Source organism: Oncorhynchus masou, chromosome 12, assembly GCF_036934945.1.
Source record: "Oncorhynchus masou masou isolate Uvic2021 chromosome 12, UVic_Omas_1.1, whole genome shotgun sequence".
Lineage (NCBI taxonomy): Eukaryota > Metazoa > Chordata > Actinopteri > Salmoniformes > Salmonidae > Oncorhynchus > Oncorhynchus masou.
In genome coordinates this window covers 27,572,177-27,587,138 of record NC_088223.1, presented here as the reverse complement: position 1 = coordinate 27,587,138, position 14,962 = coordinate 27,572,177, and the positions used below count along the sequence as shown (strand labels likewise).

The 14,962-nt window shown below is 42.8% G+C and overlaps 1 protein-coding gene across 5 annotated transcripts in view; it reads right to left on the bottom strand.

Moving 5' to 3' along the window:
• The window catches only part of LOC135549790 (thyroid hormone receptor beta-like), a 125,099-nt gene that overhangs the window by 92,373 nt on the left and 17,764 nt on the right, over positions 1-14,962 (bottom strand). Inside the window, exon 1 of one of the 5 annotated variants that reach the window (XM_064980093.1) lies at positions 7,384-7,403. The exons of the other annotated variants lie outside the window; for them this stretch is intronic. The gene's annotated coding sequence lies outside the window, so the exon portion shown is untranslated. Of the gene's footprint in view, positions 1-7,383; positions 7,404-14,962 lie in introns of those variants that run through there. 5 annotated transcript variants of the gene reach the window in all.

Sequence of the window (14,962 nt, the reverse complement as noted above, 5' to 3'; positions counted from 1 at the left end):
TAAGCTACTGTATCAATCATTAATTTGGTCATGTCATCACACAGCATGCTAGTCATTCATGATTTGAAATGCAATCAAGCATTTTTATTAAATAACAAAGCGACCCTTGAATAATTAGCGTAAACCATACAATAACCATTCCATTTTGGAAATTGCTTTCACAAATGAATGCGACTGTTTTTAGTCTTTGCTGTAAAAAAAGGCTTAGCAAAAAAAAGTTACAACGGACCCTCTTGTAAACTTAATATATTTTGTGTTTACATTGTTCCAAACGGTCAGAAAATGTATTTTGTAATCTAACTGCAGCTGTTTGGCACACATAATATGCAAGCAGAGCTTACTCCATACATTATTTATCTCCAGTATTTTACACAACTAGTCAAATGTATTCCACACATCTGACTTCCCCTTTACCCCCAGCGCAACCAGTAAACATTCTCCCGTTTCAAACTTTTTTGTCACATTCAAATGGATGTCACGTGTTACGGTGTTCAGAGTTTGTTATAACCAATTTATTGATGTGATTATGATATGCTATAGGTCAGACCCTATTGATCACGTGGATGTGATGCATGCATGTGTCTCGTAAAGAGAGCAAGTGTTGAGGGTATAGAGAATGCTTTTCCTAAACAAATGAGGAATTCCGGTAACATAGCTTTTCAGTCAGAAATGGCTGTAATTATGTTATTGCTTCAGCAACGCGAACAGCGTGATAAACACTGTTGATGTTCTGTGGCGGTCGCTGCTGCAGTGAGGTGAGACAGACAATGGGTGCCAGTCACACAGACTCCAGTTGTCATGTTTTTAACAAAGCGCAGCAAGTCTGACCCCTGCACAATCAAATCAATTGCGGTCGTGCTCCCTCTTAATTATTTAATCAAACAGTGAGCTTAAAACGTCAGACAAGCTCAGTGAATATATTTGATTTGATTAAAACACATAGGATGTGTCTATATATGGAAAAATACATGTTTAAAATTTCAACCGATCGATTGGTCTAAGAACAATTGACTTTGTCAACCAAGTTTTTTTTTTTACCCTTTTTCTCCCCAATTTCGTGGTATCCAATTGTTGTAGTTGCTACTATCTTGTCTCATCGCTACAACTCCCGTACGGGCTCAGGAGAGACGAAGGTTGAAAGTCATGCGTCCTCCGATACACAACCCAACCAGCCGAACTGCTTCTTAACACAGCACACATCCAACCCGCGGCTGTGCCGGATGAAACACTGTGTACCTGGCAACCTTGGTTAGCGCGCACTGCGCCCGTCCCGCCACAGGAGTCGCTGGTGCGCGATGAGACAAGGACATCCCTACCGACCAAGCCCTCCCTAACCCGGACGACGCTAGGCCAATTGTGCGTCGCCCCACGGACCTCCCGGTCGCGGCCGGTTACGACAGAGCCTGGGCGCGAACCCAGAGTCTCTGATGGCACAGCTTGCGCTGCAATTCAGCGCCCTTAACCACTGCGCCACCCGGGAGGCCCAAGTTTTGTTTTTAGTCGGGGACAGCCCAGTAGAGGAAGGTGTGTTTGAAGCTGTGGCACAGTCAGACAAACAGACACACAGACACACAGACACACAGACACACAGACACACAGACAGACACAGCTACTCAGCACAATGAGACAGAGAGCGCCAGACTAAAGAGAGTGTCATGGCCAGACACTCTTTCTGTGAAAAGAGAGGTCCCCTTCTGATCATCAAAAACAGACACCTAGAGAGAGAGAGAGAGAAAAATGGAGGGAGAGAGAGAAGGAGAGGGGGGAGAAAGAGAGAAGGACAGGGGGAGAAAGAGAGATCAGAGAGAGCGAGAGAGAGAGTGAGGTAGGGGAACAAAGCTCTGTGAGGTTGGATGGAATACGTGTCAGTTGAAATATGGACGTCTTTGCTGGAAGAGGTATAAGAATGGGCCTGCATGGACTTTTCTTTCAACATGGCTACAACCCAGCTCTCTTCCCTTCTCCTCCCTCTCTCATTTTCCATCCCTCATTCTTTCTCGCTCATTCTCTGCCTGAAACTAAATCACTTTTAATCTCTCCATTTTTTACCGCCCTTACATCATAAAACACCCATGAGACAGTCAACAGAGGAGGCCAGAGCCAGAGGACACAGAACTGACCCTAACTAGAAACTGAAAAAACAGACTACAACAGAATGGGAACTCCCATTCTGAGGGAAAACTGTGCAGGGAGAAAAACAGTAAACCAAAACGGCATGACAAGAGCAGCCATCAAAATATGACAAAGCATTTTTGTGAAAACCGCAGACCTCTTTAAATATTCACACGGGTTCCCTTTAGAAAAAACCTCAGTTCAGCCAATCAGACTGCCTCAGCACCAGCTTTGTTCCTCTGGAATCACTGTGCATGGATGCCAAACCAGTCAGCCACTACGGAATTTTGACAGGACACTGGAGGACATTGCAGACTATCACATGCATACTGTACAAGTCAAACGTTTGGACACACCTACTCATTCAAGGGTTTATCTTCATTTCTTTTAAACAAATTTCTACATTGTAGAATAATTGTGAAGACATCAAAACTATGAAATATCACATATGGAATTTATACATTCTATAGAATGGCACCGGAGAGGATGGCTGCCAATTTATTGGCTCTTAACCAACAGTGCTATTTTGTTTGTTTTTTCGCATTGTTTGTAACTTATTTTGTACATAATGTTGCTGCTACCGTTTCTTATGACCGAAAGAGCTTCTGGACATCAGAACAGCGATTACTCACCTTGAACTGGACAGATAATTTTTCTTTAATGAGTCGGACGAGAGGGATTTACTCCAAACAGGCCCTCATCCCCCATTAATAACATACAGCTGGCGGGTTATACATTCTATTGGCAGAATAGAACAGCAGCCTCTGGTAAGACAAGAGGTAGCAGTCTATGTATATTTGTAAACAACAGCTGGTGCACGATATCTAAGAAAGTCTCAAGGTTTTGCCCACCAGGGGCAGAGTATTTTATGATAAGCTGTAGATCACACTATCTACCTAGAGAGTTTTCATCTGTATTTTTCGTAGCTGTCTACATACCACCACAGACCGATGCTGGCACTAAGACCACACTAAATGAGCTGTATACCATCATAAGCAAACAGGAAAACACTCATCCAGAGGCAGTGCTCCTAATGGCCGGGGACCTTAATGCAGGGAAACTTAAATCAGTTTTACATCATTTCTATCAGCATGTTAAATATGAAACCAGGCGGAGAAAAAAAAAACTCGACCACCTGCACTCCACAAACAGAGACACGTACAAAGCTTGCTCTCCATTTGGCAAATCTGACCATAATTATATCCTCCCGATTCCTGCTTACAAGCAAAACTTAAAGCAGGAAGCACCAGTGACTCGGGTCAATAAAAAAGTGGTCAGATGAAGCAGATGCTAAACTACAGGACTGTTTTGCTCGCACAGACTGGAATATGTTCCGGGATTCTTCTGATAGCATTGAGGAGTACACAACATATGTCACTGGCTTCATCAATAAGTGCATCGATGACGTCTTCCCCACAGTGACTATACATACATACCCCAACCAGAATTCATGGATTACAGGCAACATCCGCACTGAGCTAAAGGCTAGAGCTGCCGCTTTCAAGGAGCGAGACCCTAATACGGAAGCTTATAAGAAATCCCTCTATGCCCGCCGACGAACCATCAAAAAGGCAAAGCATCAATACAGGACAAAGATCGAATCGTACTACAACAGCTCGAACGCTCATCAGATGTGGCAGGGCTTGCAAACTATTACAGACTAAAAAGGGAAGCACAGCCGAGAGCTGCCCAGTGACACGAGCCTACCAGACGAGCGAAATAACTTCTATGCTCGTTTCGAGGCAAGTAACTCTGAAACATGCATGAGAGCATCAGCTGTTCCAGACGACCGTGTTATCACGCTCTCCGCAGCCGATGTGAGTAAGACCTTTAAACAGGTCAACATTCACAAGGCCGCAGGGCCAGACGAATTACCAGGGCGTGTAATCCGGGCATGCGCTGACCAACTGGCAAGTGTCTTCACTGACATATTCAACCTCTCCCTGTCGGAGTCTGTAATACCAACATTTTTCAAGCAGACCACCATAGTCCCTGTGCCCAAGAACACTAAGGTAATCTGCCTAAATGACAACCGACCCGTAGCTTTCACATCTGTAACCATGAAGTGCTTTGAAAGGCTGGTCATGTCTCACATCAACACCATTATCCCAGAAACTCTCGACCCACTCAAATTTGCATACCGCCCAAACAGATCCACAGATGATGCAATCTCTATTGCACTCAACACTGCCCTTTCCCACCTGGTCAAAAGGAACACCTTTGTGAGAATGCTATTCATTGACTACAGCTCAGCATTCAACACCATAGTGCCTTCAAAGCTCATCACTAGGCTAAGGACCCTGGGACTAAACACCTGCCTCTGCAACTGGATCCTGGACTTGTTGATGGGCCACCCCCAGGTGGTAAGGGTAGGTAACAACACATCCGTCACCCTGATCCTCAACACGGGGGCCCCTCAGCGGTCAACATCTCCTTCATGAGTGATCAAGACAAAGGAGATGATTGTGGACTGTCAGGATTTGGCCAGGGTTGTTCCGGTTTTTGGTCACTAGATGCCCCATTGTGCTTTTTGACCTTTTGTTTTCCCTTGATCCCCATTATTATTTGCACCTGTGCCTCATTTCCCCTGATTGTATTTAAACCCTTAGTTTTCCTCAGTTCTTTGCTCTGTGTTTGTATGTTAGCACCCAGCCCTAGTATTCTGTGAACTCTTGTTGATCCCGGTGGACACTCTTGTGGAATTCTGTTTTTGTTCTTGTTTATTTATTTTTGAGTATATTTGGAGGCTTTTTATGCTATACCTACCACCTTGTGGATTTACCTTTTTGTCTTGGAGGATTACCTTTGTTCTCGTGGAATTCCTTTTGAGGTTGTGGAGTTATATGTTTTCCTGAAGGACTTCCCTTTTTACTTTATTAAATACACCGTCTCAAGTACTTCTGTGTCTGCCTCATCTTCTGGGTTCTGCCGACTATTCGTGGCTCAGTTGGTTAAGTGACTGTTTCTCTCTCCGGAGACCCGGGTTCGTAACCGGGTCCTGACAGTGGACTACAAGAAAAAGGACAAAGCACGCCACTATTCTCATCGACGGACCTGTAGTGGAGCAGGTTGAGAGCTTCAAGTTCCTTGGTGTCCACATCACCAACAAACTAACTAACATAGTCCAAACACACCTAGATAGTCGTGAAGAGGGCATGACAAAACCCATTTCCCCTCAGGAGACTGAAAAGATTTGTCATGGGTCCTCAGATCCTCAAAAGGTTCTACAACTGCACCATCGAGAGCATCCTAACGGGTTGCATCACTGCCTGGTATGGCAACTGCTCGGCCTCTGACCGCAAGGCACTACAGAGGGTAGTGCGTACCGCCAAGTACGTCACTGGGGCCAAGCTTCCTGCCACCCAGGACCTCTATACAAGGCGGTGTCAGAGGAAGGCCCTAACTATTGTCAAAGACTCCAGCCACCCTAGTCATAGACTGTTCTCTCTGCTACTGCACGGCAAACGGTACCGGTGCTCCAAGTCTAGGTCCAAGAGGGCCCTAAACAGCTTCTACCCCCAAGCCATAAGAACAGCTCAAATAAGCAAAGAGAAAATACAGTCCATCATTACTTTGAGACATGAAGGTCAGTCAATATGGAAAATGTCAAGAACTTTGAAAGTTTCTTCAAGTGCAGTCGCAAAAACACTCAAGCGCTATGATGAAACTGGCTCATGAGGACCGCCACAGGAAAGGAAGACCCAGCGTTAGCTCTGCTGCAGAGGATAAATTAATTAGTTACCAGTCTCAGAAACGGCAGCCCAAGTAACAGACACATCTCAACATCAACTGTTCAGAGGAGACTGCATGAATCAGGCCATCATGGTCAAATTGCTACAAAGAAACCACTACTAAAGAACACCAATAAGAAGAAGAGACTTGCTTGGGTCAAGAAACACGAGCAATGGACATTAGACCGGTGGAAATCTGTCCTTTTGGTCTGATGAGTCCAAATTTGACCGGTGTGTCTTTGTGAGACACAGAGTAGATCATCTCCGCATGTGTAGTTCCCACCGTGAAGCATGGAGGAGGTGGTGTGATGGTTTAGGGGTGCTTTGCTAGTGACACCTGTCGATGATTTATTCAGAATTCAAGGCACACTTAACCAGCTTGGCTACCACAGCATTCTGCAGCGATATGCCATCCCATCTGGTTTGCGCTTAGTGGGACTATCATTTGTTTTTCAACAGGACAATGACCCAACACACCTCCAGGCTGTGTTAGGGCTATTTGACCAAGACGGAGAGTGATGGTGTTGCATCAGATGACCTGGCCTCCACAATCAACCAACTTCAACCCAATTGAGATGGTTTGGGATGAGTTGGACCGCAGAGTGAAAGAAAAGCAGCCAACAAGTGCTCAGCATATGTCATTCATCATGAAGCTCTTCGAGAGAATGCCAAGAGTGTGCAAAGCTGTCATCAAGGCAAAGGGTGGCTACTTTGAAGAATCTCAAATATAAAATATATTTTGATTTGTTTAACACTTTTTTTGGTTACTACATGATTCCATGTGTTATTTCATAGTTGTGATGTCTTCACAATTATTCTACAATGTAGAAAATAGTAAAAATAAAGAAAAACCTTTGAATGAGTAGGTATGTCCAGACTTTTGACTGGTACTGTATATTGTAGGCCCATATATTTTTCCCAGTCCTCTGCTTGAAGGGGGGGGGGTCCAGATTTGGTCAAACGTAGTGCACTGTATAGGGAATAGGGTGCAACTTGGGATGCTGATGAAATCCAGACAGTTCACATTAGGATAATAGATAACAGATAGGAGGACGTCAAATGTTCCTTCCAGTAATTCAGGCCCTCGGCTTCAACAAAAACATGTTGTTTTCTTCTCCTCCGTCTATTCCTTTAGATCAGGGCGCATCATTTGAGTGGTCCTTCAAATCAAATCACCTTGATGTGGCCTAATCTTTCTGCCTGTCTAACAACCTCTCTCTGAGGACACATTCACAAACAGAGACTACAGCAATCAGTTAGGTATACAGCGGTTTGCTCAGCCTGGATCTAGATCTCTTTGTGCTGTCTTGCCAAATAGTGTTGTGCAGATGTGCTCCGACCATAAAACATTTTTTTAAACGTGTGCGCAGGAAAATAGATCATGCTGCAGGCAGCATAGAGAAGTAAAATACATGTTTATAACTGATCATTGATCGCAGGGTGCAAGAATGAAAGCAATTAATTGATCATTGAATGTTATCGATGGACACAGCTTTGTAGAACCAAAACATACACCGAGTACACCAAACATTAGGAACACCTTCATAATATTGAGTTGCATCCCCTTTTTCCCTCAGAACATCCTCAATTTGTCAGGGCATGGTCTCTCCAAGGTGTCAAAAGCATTCCACAGGGATGCTGGCCCATGTTGACTCCAATGCTTCCCACAGCTGTGGCAAGTTGGCAGGATGTCCTTTGGGTGGTGGACCATTCTTGATATACACGGGAAACTGTTGAATGAAAAACCCGTCAGCGCTGCAGTTCTTGACACAAACCCATGCACCTGGCACCTACTACCATACCCCGTTCAAAGGCACTTTGACAATCCTTCTTTAACCTGTCTCCCCTTCATCGACACTGATTGATGTGGATTTAACAAGTGACATCAATAAGCTTTTACCTGGATTCACCTGATCAGTCAATGTCATGGAAAGAGTAGGTGTTCTTTATGTTTTGTATTCTCAGTGTATAGCCTACAGCCAGCCTCTGCTCAACAATCTCCAACTCAAGAATAAAACGTTTTGGGGGGGGGGCTGCTGCAGTTCGAACGATATTATGCTAATCTATTTGTACTGTATAGCCATACTCTATAGGGCATGGGGCTCTGGTCAAAAGTAGTGCACTATATATGCTCAATAACCATCAATAGTGAAGGTATTTGTGTATTAGTAGATGGGAAAACGGAAAGCAAGACACAATGGCGTAACAGGCCTGACAAGCTTTCTGCCAGGGTACAGGCCTCGTAGTCTTTCATAGAACTCTGCATGCTGACACTTTGCCAACTGCTCCAAAAGGCCCAGCTGAGGTCAATTAGTTTGTTCCAAAACAAATTAATCTGTTCCAAAACTATCTCCGCTTGACTGTTTTCTTTCATTTGTTATCTGCTGAGAAATATGAAATGTGAAATATGTAAATAAGGACTATCAATCCCAAATGATTTAGCCTAGATTATGATATCCTTATACCAGAGGCTTCATGTACCCTTAGGTTTTATTTTAGGGCACACTGATGGCCAAACTCCCGATCTTTGAGGGAATTACCCATAAAGGAAACAATATCTTCTAGAAACTTATATTTCCAGTGTATAAATCTTATAAATCTTGAGTTGGCATGCATGATGCCCCAGCCTGACACCAATGTAAGTCCCAAATGGCACACTATTCCCTATGCAAGAATAGGCTACCATTTGGGATGCAAACCAAGTTCATCAGTACTAGACTAGCAGCCCATTCATATGAAGTATCACAAGTGTCTGTATCGTTAGTGTTGGCCTGGCTGTGACGTCCTCTGTAGTCATTGTGGTGAAGGAGTGGCTAGGTACTTTGGGATAAGGGCTTCTGACTGGGGGGGGGGGTTGAGCAGGGGCCAATTACAAGTAGCTCTCTCACGATGAAGTGCTTTCTTTTGCTACTCTCTTTATCCATATATCGCCCTCTCTCTATTGCGTTCTCTTCCTCTCTTTTTCCACTCTCACCGCCACTCACACTATCAGTATCCACAATGTGTTGTTTGCTGCCACTACGGTGCAGTGATCATGGAAACAGCACTGAGCATTTATAAAAGAGGGAGGGCGAGAGGGAGAGATATAGAGACAACAGAACGGCCCCATCTCTCTCTTCACCAGGAAGTTGGCCCAGTGTACAGGACAGGGGTGTGTGGGGGTGGAAGTAGTATCACTGTTGATTATCATGAAAGCAATCAGTGAATGTCAAACAACCAGCTAGAGCTGAACACACACACAATCACTTACTCACTCTGACTCAAAACATCTCCATGGACATGCTGTATGTCTGAGACCGCCCATGCAGTACATACATGTTAGTCATTTAGCAGACTCTCTTATCCAGAGACTTACAAGAGCAATTAGAGTTAAGTGCCTTGTTCAAGGGCACATCGATAGATTATTCACCTAGTCAGCTTGGGGATTTGAACCAGAGACCTTTCGGTTACTGGCACAATGTTCCACTGGGCTACCTGCCGCCAAAACATATCACACTCTCAGTGTTACAACAAGTTGTGGTTGAGATTTTGGCCATAAACTTCTCACTTCCTATAATGGGGAAAAGGAAGCCAACTCTGCGGCTGCCACGGGTCATGATTAGTTGTGAGTGGGAGGATTCGGACAGCGGGAGGGGTTGACATTTAATTCTCACTCCAAACTCCTCTTGAAATATATCCCTCCCAGGACATTCTAATGTGTTCATCTCAGAGTACAGTATGTGCAACATGCAGACCTGGGTTCAATCCCTATTTGAGATATTTCAACTACTTTGAGCATTTGCTTTGAGCGATTACGGACTGTTTTACATTTTTGTAATTTCAATCATTTAATTTGAATAAAAACCTTTAATCCACCTGTCCCTGACTTTTCCTAAATGTGTATTTTATACTCTAGCAGTACTTTGAAATACACTATATATACACAAAGCTATGTGGACACCACTTCAAATTAGTGGATTCGGATATTTCAGCCACACCCGTTGCTGACAGGCTCTCCGCCATTGGACTCTGAACTTTCAATGGAGTGATGAATCACGCTTCACCATCTGGCAGTCCGACGGACAGATCGGAGTTTGGTGATTGCCAGGAGAACGCTACCTGCCCCAATGCATAGAGCCAACTGTAAAGTTTGATGGAGGAGGAATAATGGTCTGGGGCTGTTTTTCGTGGTGCGGGCTAGACCCCTTAGCTCCAGTGAAGGGAAATCTTAATGCTACAGCATACAATGACATTCTAGACAAATCTGTGCTTCCAACTTTGTGGCAACACTTTTGTCGAGATCGGTGTGGAAGTACTTGACTGGCATGCACAGCGCCCTGACCTCAACTTCATCTAACACCTTTGGGATGAATTGGAACATTGACTGCGAGCCAGGCCTAATCGCTCAACATCAATCCCTGACCTCACTAATGCTCATGGCTGAATAGAAGCAAGTCACCACAGCAATGCTCCAACATCTAGTGGAAAGCCTTCCCAGAAGAGTGGGGGCTGTTATAGCAGTAAAGGGGGGACAAACTCAATATTAATGAACATGATTTTGGAATGAGATGCAGGTGTCTACATACTTTTGGTCATGTAGTGTAAATATCAGAAAAGACAAAAACTTTGAGTATTTCTACCTCAAAGCGCCATGACAGTCAAAATGCAGGGTAGGCTACTCCAATTAGTTCCCTCCACCCCTCAACCACTGTTTGAGGAGTTTCTAGCCTCTTGCTGTGCGACAGATGTTACTCCGCCCAAACTCTGTATGCCATGGACTCTCTAATCCTGTTCCTGCAGCTACCCAGTGCTTAATTTGGGAAGTCATGATTGGTCTAAACTACACTCAAAAATGTAAGAAATTCTAGAAATGGCCTTTGACTGTGGACTGTATTATTATGCATACTGAATAGGCTGGTTACCTGAACCACACCTCAAACAGTGGTTGAAGGGTGGAGTGAACTAACTTTGAGTAGCCTAACCGGCATGATTGAGAAACAAACAGGCGGGAAAGCGGACTCCAAACTTTCTATTCATGAGACTGGGAGAGAACATAAAGGCCGAGGCATTGATGTTGGTTCAGTGAATGATGGTACAGGGCAGTATACAGAGTTAGTCTACAATTACAGTGAATTTTTATTTGATTATGAATAGCCTAGTAATAGTAATTATATACATATAAAAATTCCCTATGTTTTGTTGTGAAAATACGTTACTACCGATGTTCCCGAACAGATTTCACTTCCCAAATTAAGCACTGGGTAGCTGCAGGAACAGGGTTAGAGAGTCCATGGCATACAGACTTTGGGCGGAGTAACATCTGTCGCACAGCAAGAGGCTACAAACTCCTCAAACAGTGGTTGAGGGGTGGAGGGAACTAACTGGAGTAGCCTACCCAGCATGAGTGAAGGAAAGCGGCCTCCATTCACTATTCCATTCCAATGCATAAGGATGACATGTATTTTTTCCTCTGTTCCTCCACATATAATAATAGGCCATTCTAAATTAAATCCATTTTTACATATTAGACTAGATTAAATTGAGAAGTCTGATGGGTGAAAATATGATCATTTGAAGCGAGAACAGCGTGTGCAGCCTGAGGCAATGAACAGAGCGTAAAGCTTTTTTAGCGACTTTCTCAAGTCATTAATGGTCTCTAGTCGCTTCATGCAGCCCGTATATCTTTTGATTTCTAAGACATTCTAAGGTTTGTATCATTCACAACTAAAGTTGCCAAATAACTTTAAATCTAGCATATAGGACCTGTTTCAAATGATCACTTTTACACTCAACATAGCCACTTCATATGCACACTCGCTCCGGAATGGGATAAATATCCTTTCTATTTTATTCAGCTAAGTTCAATAATATTCTTCTTACTATGAAATCATATAATATAAAATAATGCCACGGGACTATAAACATATCTTGTCTGCTAACTGAACAAGTCTACAGTCTATGGCACATAGCCAGATAACATACAGTAGACCAACTCATATTCTGTTCTTCTGAAATACATTTTCTTCATATCATAATGTTTCTTTAGACCTGAATAAAATAAATAATGGATGTATTGTGATGGTGTATATTAAATTGATTTTAGACTTTTTTTAAAAGGTAGATGTTCCAAAGACGCGCATCAGTGGTTTGTATGTATGGAGTCCTGGAGATGCTATGTTTAGCACCATCCCCCCTAAGAACAGCCTCAATTCGTCAGGGCATGGAGTCTGCAAGGTGTCGGAAGCAGTCCACAGGGATGCTGGCCCAATGTGTCCCACAGATGTGTCAAGTTGGCTGGATGTCCATTGGATGGTGGACCCTTCTTAAAACACACAGGAAACTGTTGAGCGTGAAAAACTCAGCAACGTTGCAGTTCTTGACACAAAACGGTGCACCTGGCACCTACTACCATACCCCGTTTAAAGGCACTTACATATTGTGTCTTGCCCATTCACCCTCTGTATGGCACAAATACACCATCCACATCTCAATTGTCTCAAATCCTAAAAATCCTTCTTTAACCGGTCTCCTCCCCTTCATCTACGCTGATTGAAGTGGATTTAACAAGTGACATCAATAAGGGATCACACCTGGATTCAGATATGGAAAGAGCAGGTGTTCTTAATGTTTTGTACACTCAGTGTGTATTTTACAGTAAGGATACTTTGGGACATAACAGAATAAAATAGAAAGGATATTTTTCCCAAATGACTATTGCTGATTGTCGCCAGTACTCATGAGGAACGTGTGAGCCGTGTTTATTCTAGTTATATTTTGAAACAGTACTCATGAGGAACGTGTGAGCCGGGTTTATTCTAGTTATATTTTGAAACAGTACTCATGAGGAACGTGTGAGCCGTGTTTATTCTAGTTATATTTTGAAACAGTGCCCATCCGCGCAATTTTGAGAGTTGTTTGACAAAACTAGGTTCATTAGAAACTGTAGAATCTCCTCAATCAAAACGTCTTGCCTACATGGACTGTTTGTTGAGCCCCGTTCCCTTCGTGTCAATGGATGCTGCACTGGCCATCATTCTTTTCATTCTCAATTTTTAAAATTGACAATATTATCAATTGTATCTTAAGGCCACATCTATTATGTGTGTGAAATTAGTTTCAACATCGTTTGGTGTCGTGAGGTTTCTTATGACTTATTTTAACATAATAAATGCATTAATTTAGCAATTGGAATATACCATTGAAATTTACACAATTTAAATATTAAAATGGTCAGAATGACCATCATGGCAATTCTAGCAGTTATGGAATTCTTGCGCTCCGGGTGTTAAGTATTTAAAATTAGATCAAATATTATTCGAACCCAGGTCTGCAATGTGCAGGATGGGCAGCCAAGCATTGCAGAAAGAGAGCTCTTCCAGCCAGCATTGACCACTGTCATTGCAAGGAGATTTACTGTCTCTATACTGTGTGGTTGCTAAACAGTTGCTTCTGACAGCTGCGAGTAGAACCCCAGTCAGCCAATCAACTTACGACACACCACAGTTCATCCAGCAAATGAGCAGATGGAATTTGGCTCAGAGTTGCATGTTGTACTGTATTATGGAGGTCATGGCTGCTTCTCAAATGGCACCCTATTCCCTTAGCCAAGAGCCTCAACTCCTCCACGAAGTTAAACGCAGACTAGAGTTTTTGAAATGAACCTTCGACTAGCTATGTAGTCGATTCTTTAAATTTGTAAACTTTTTTTAACCCTTTACCGTGCACCCCTACCCATGTTTGTCCTCTTCTGTTGCATGCCCGTCTCTGAAATCCATACTTTTTAATCAAACCTTAATCAATTACAACCACCGACTCTTTCCTAGTTTCCGTTCCTCTAAAATGGCAAATCATGTAGCAATTTAATCTCAGATTACATAGTGATGGTAATGTACAGTGCCTTGGAAAAGCACAGACCCTTGGGATTTCTTCCCATTTTATTGTGTTACAAAGTGGGATTAAAATATATTTCATTTTAATTTTTTTGCCAACAATCTACACAAAATACAGTAGTGTCAAAGTAAAAAACAACTAAAAATATAAAATATAGTCGTTGCATAAGTATTTAGCTCCCTAAATCAATACATGTTAGAAACCCTTTTGGCATCGATTACAGCTATGCGTCTTCTTGGGTAAGTCTAAGAGCTTTGCACACCTGGAGTGTAATATTTGCCCATTATTGTTTGAAATAATTCTTCAAGCTCTGTCAAGAGTTGTCATCTAAGTTGTCATAGATTTTCAAGCAGATTTAAGTGAAAACTGTAACTTGGCCATTCAGGAACATTCACTGTCTTCCTGGTAAGCAACTCCATCATAGATTTGGCCTTGTGTTGAAGGTTATTGCCGTGCTGAAAGGTGAATTCCTCTCCCAGTCTCTGGAGAAAAGACTGAAGCAGGTTTTCCTCAGATTTTGCCTGTTCATAGCTCCATGCCGTTTCTTTTTATCCTGAGAAACACCCCAGTTTTCACCGATGTCAAGCATACCCCGACCATGGTGCAGCCACCACCATGCTTGAAAATAAGTAGGCAGTTACTCAGTGATTTGTTGGATTTGAACCAAACACAAAACTTTGCATTTATGGCCAAAAAGTGTATTCCTTTGCTGTGATGTTCTTGGAGTATTACTTTACTGCCTTGTTACACATTTACAGAATAAAAATATTCCAAACATCTTGTGTGCGTCTTCTTTTCACTCTGTCATTTAGGTCATTATTGTGGTGTCACTACAATGTTGTTGATCCATCCTCAGTTTTCTACCATCACAGACATTGAATTCAGTAGCTGTTTTAAAAACACCAATGGCCTCATGGTAACATCCCTGAGCAGTTTCGTTCCTGTCTTGGAGCTCATTTCAGAAGGGTGACTATCTTGTGTCTGGGTGTTTTAAATATAATCCGCAGTATAATTATTAACTTGACCATGCTTAAGAGATATTCAATGTCTGCTTAGTTATTGTTACCCATCTATCAATCCCTGACTTTTTTATTTTACCCCACCACACCTCACTACTTGGAGTAAACTAATGGACAACAACACTTAGGCTTCTACTTAAAGCTTAAACATTTTATGGACTCGGGCTGACTCTATTTAGTCGACTATTCAATTGTTTGGTCGATAGGCTGTTGGTCAACTGAGATTTCTTT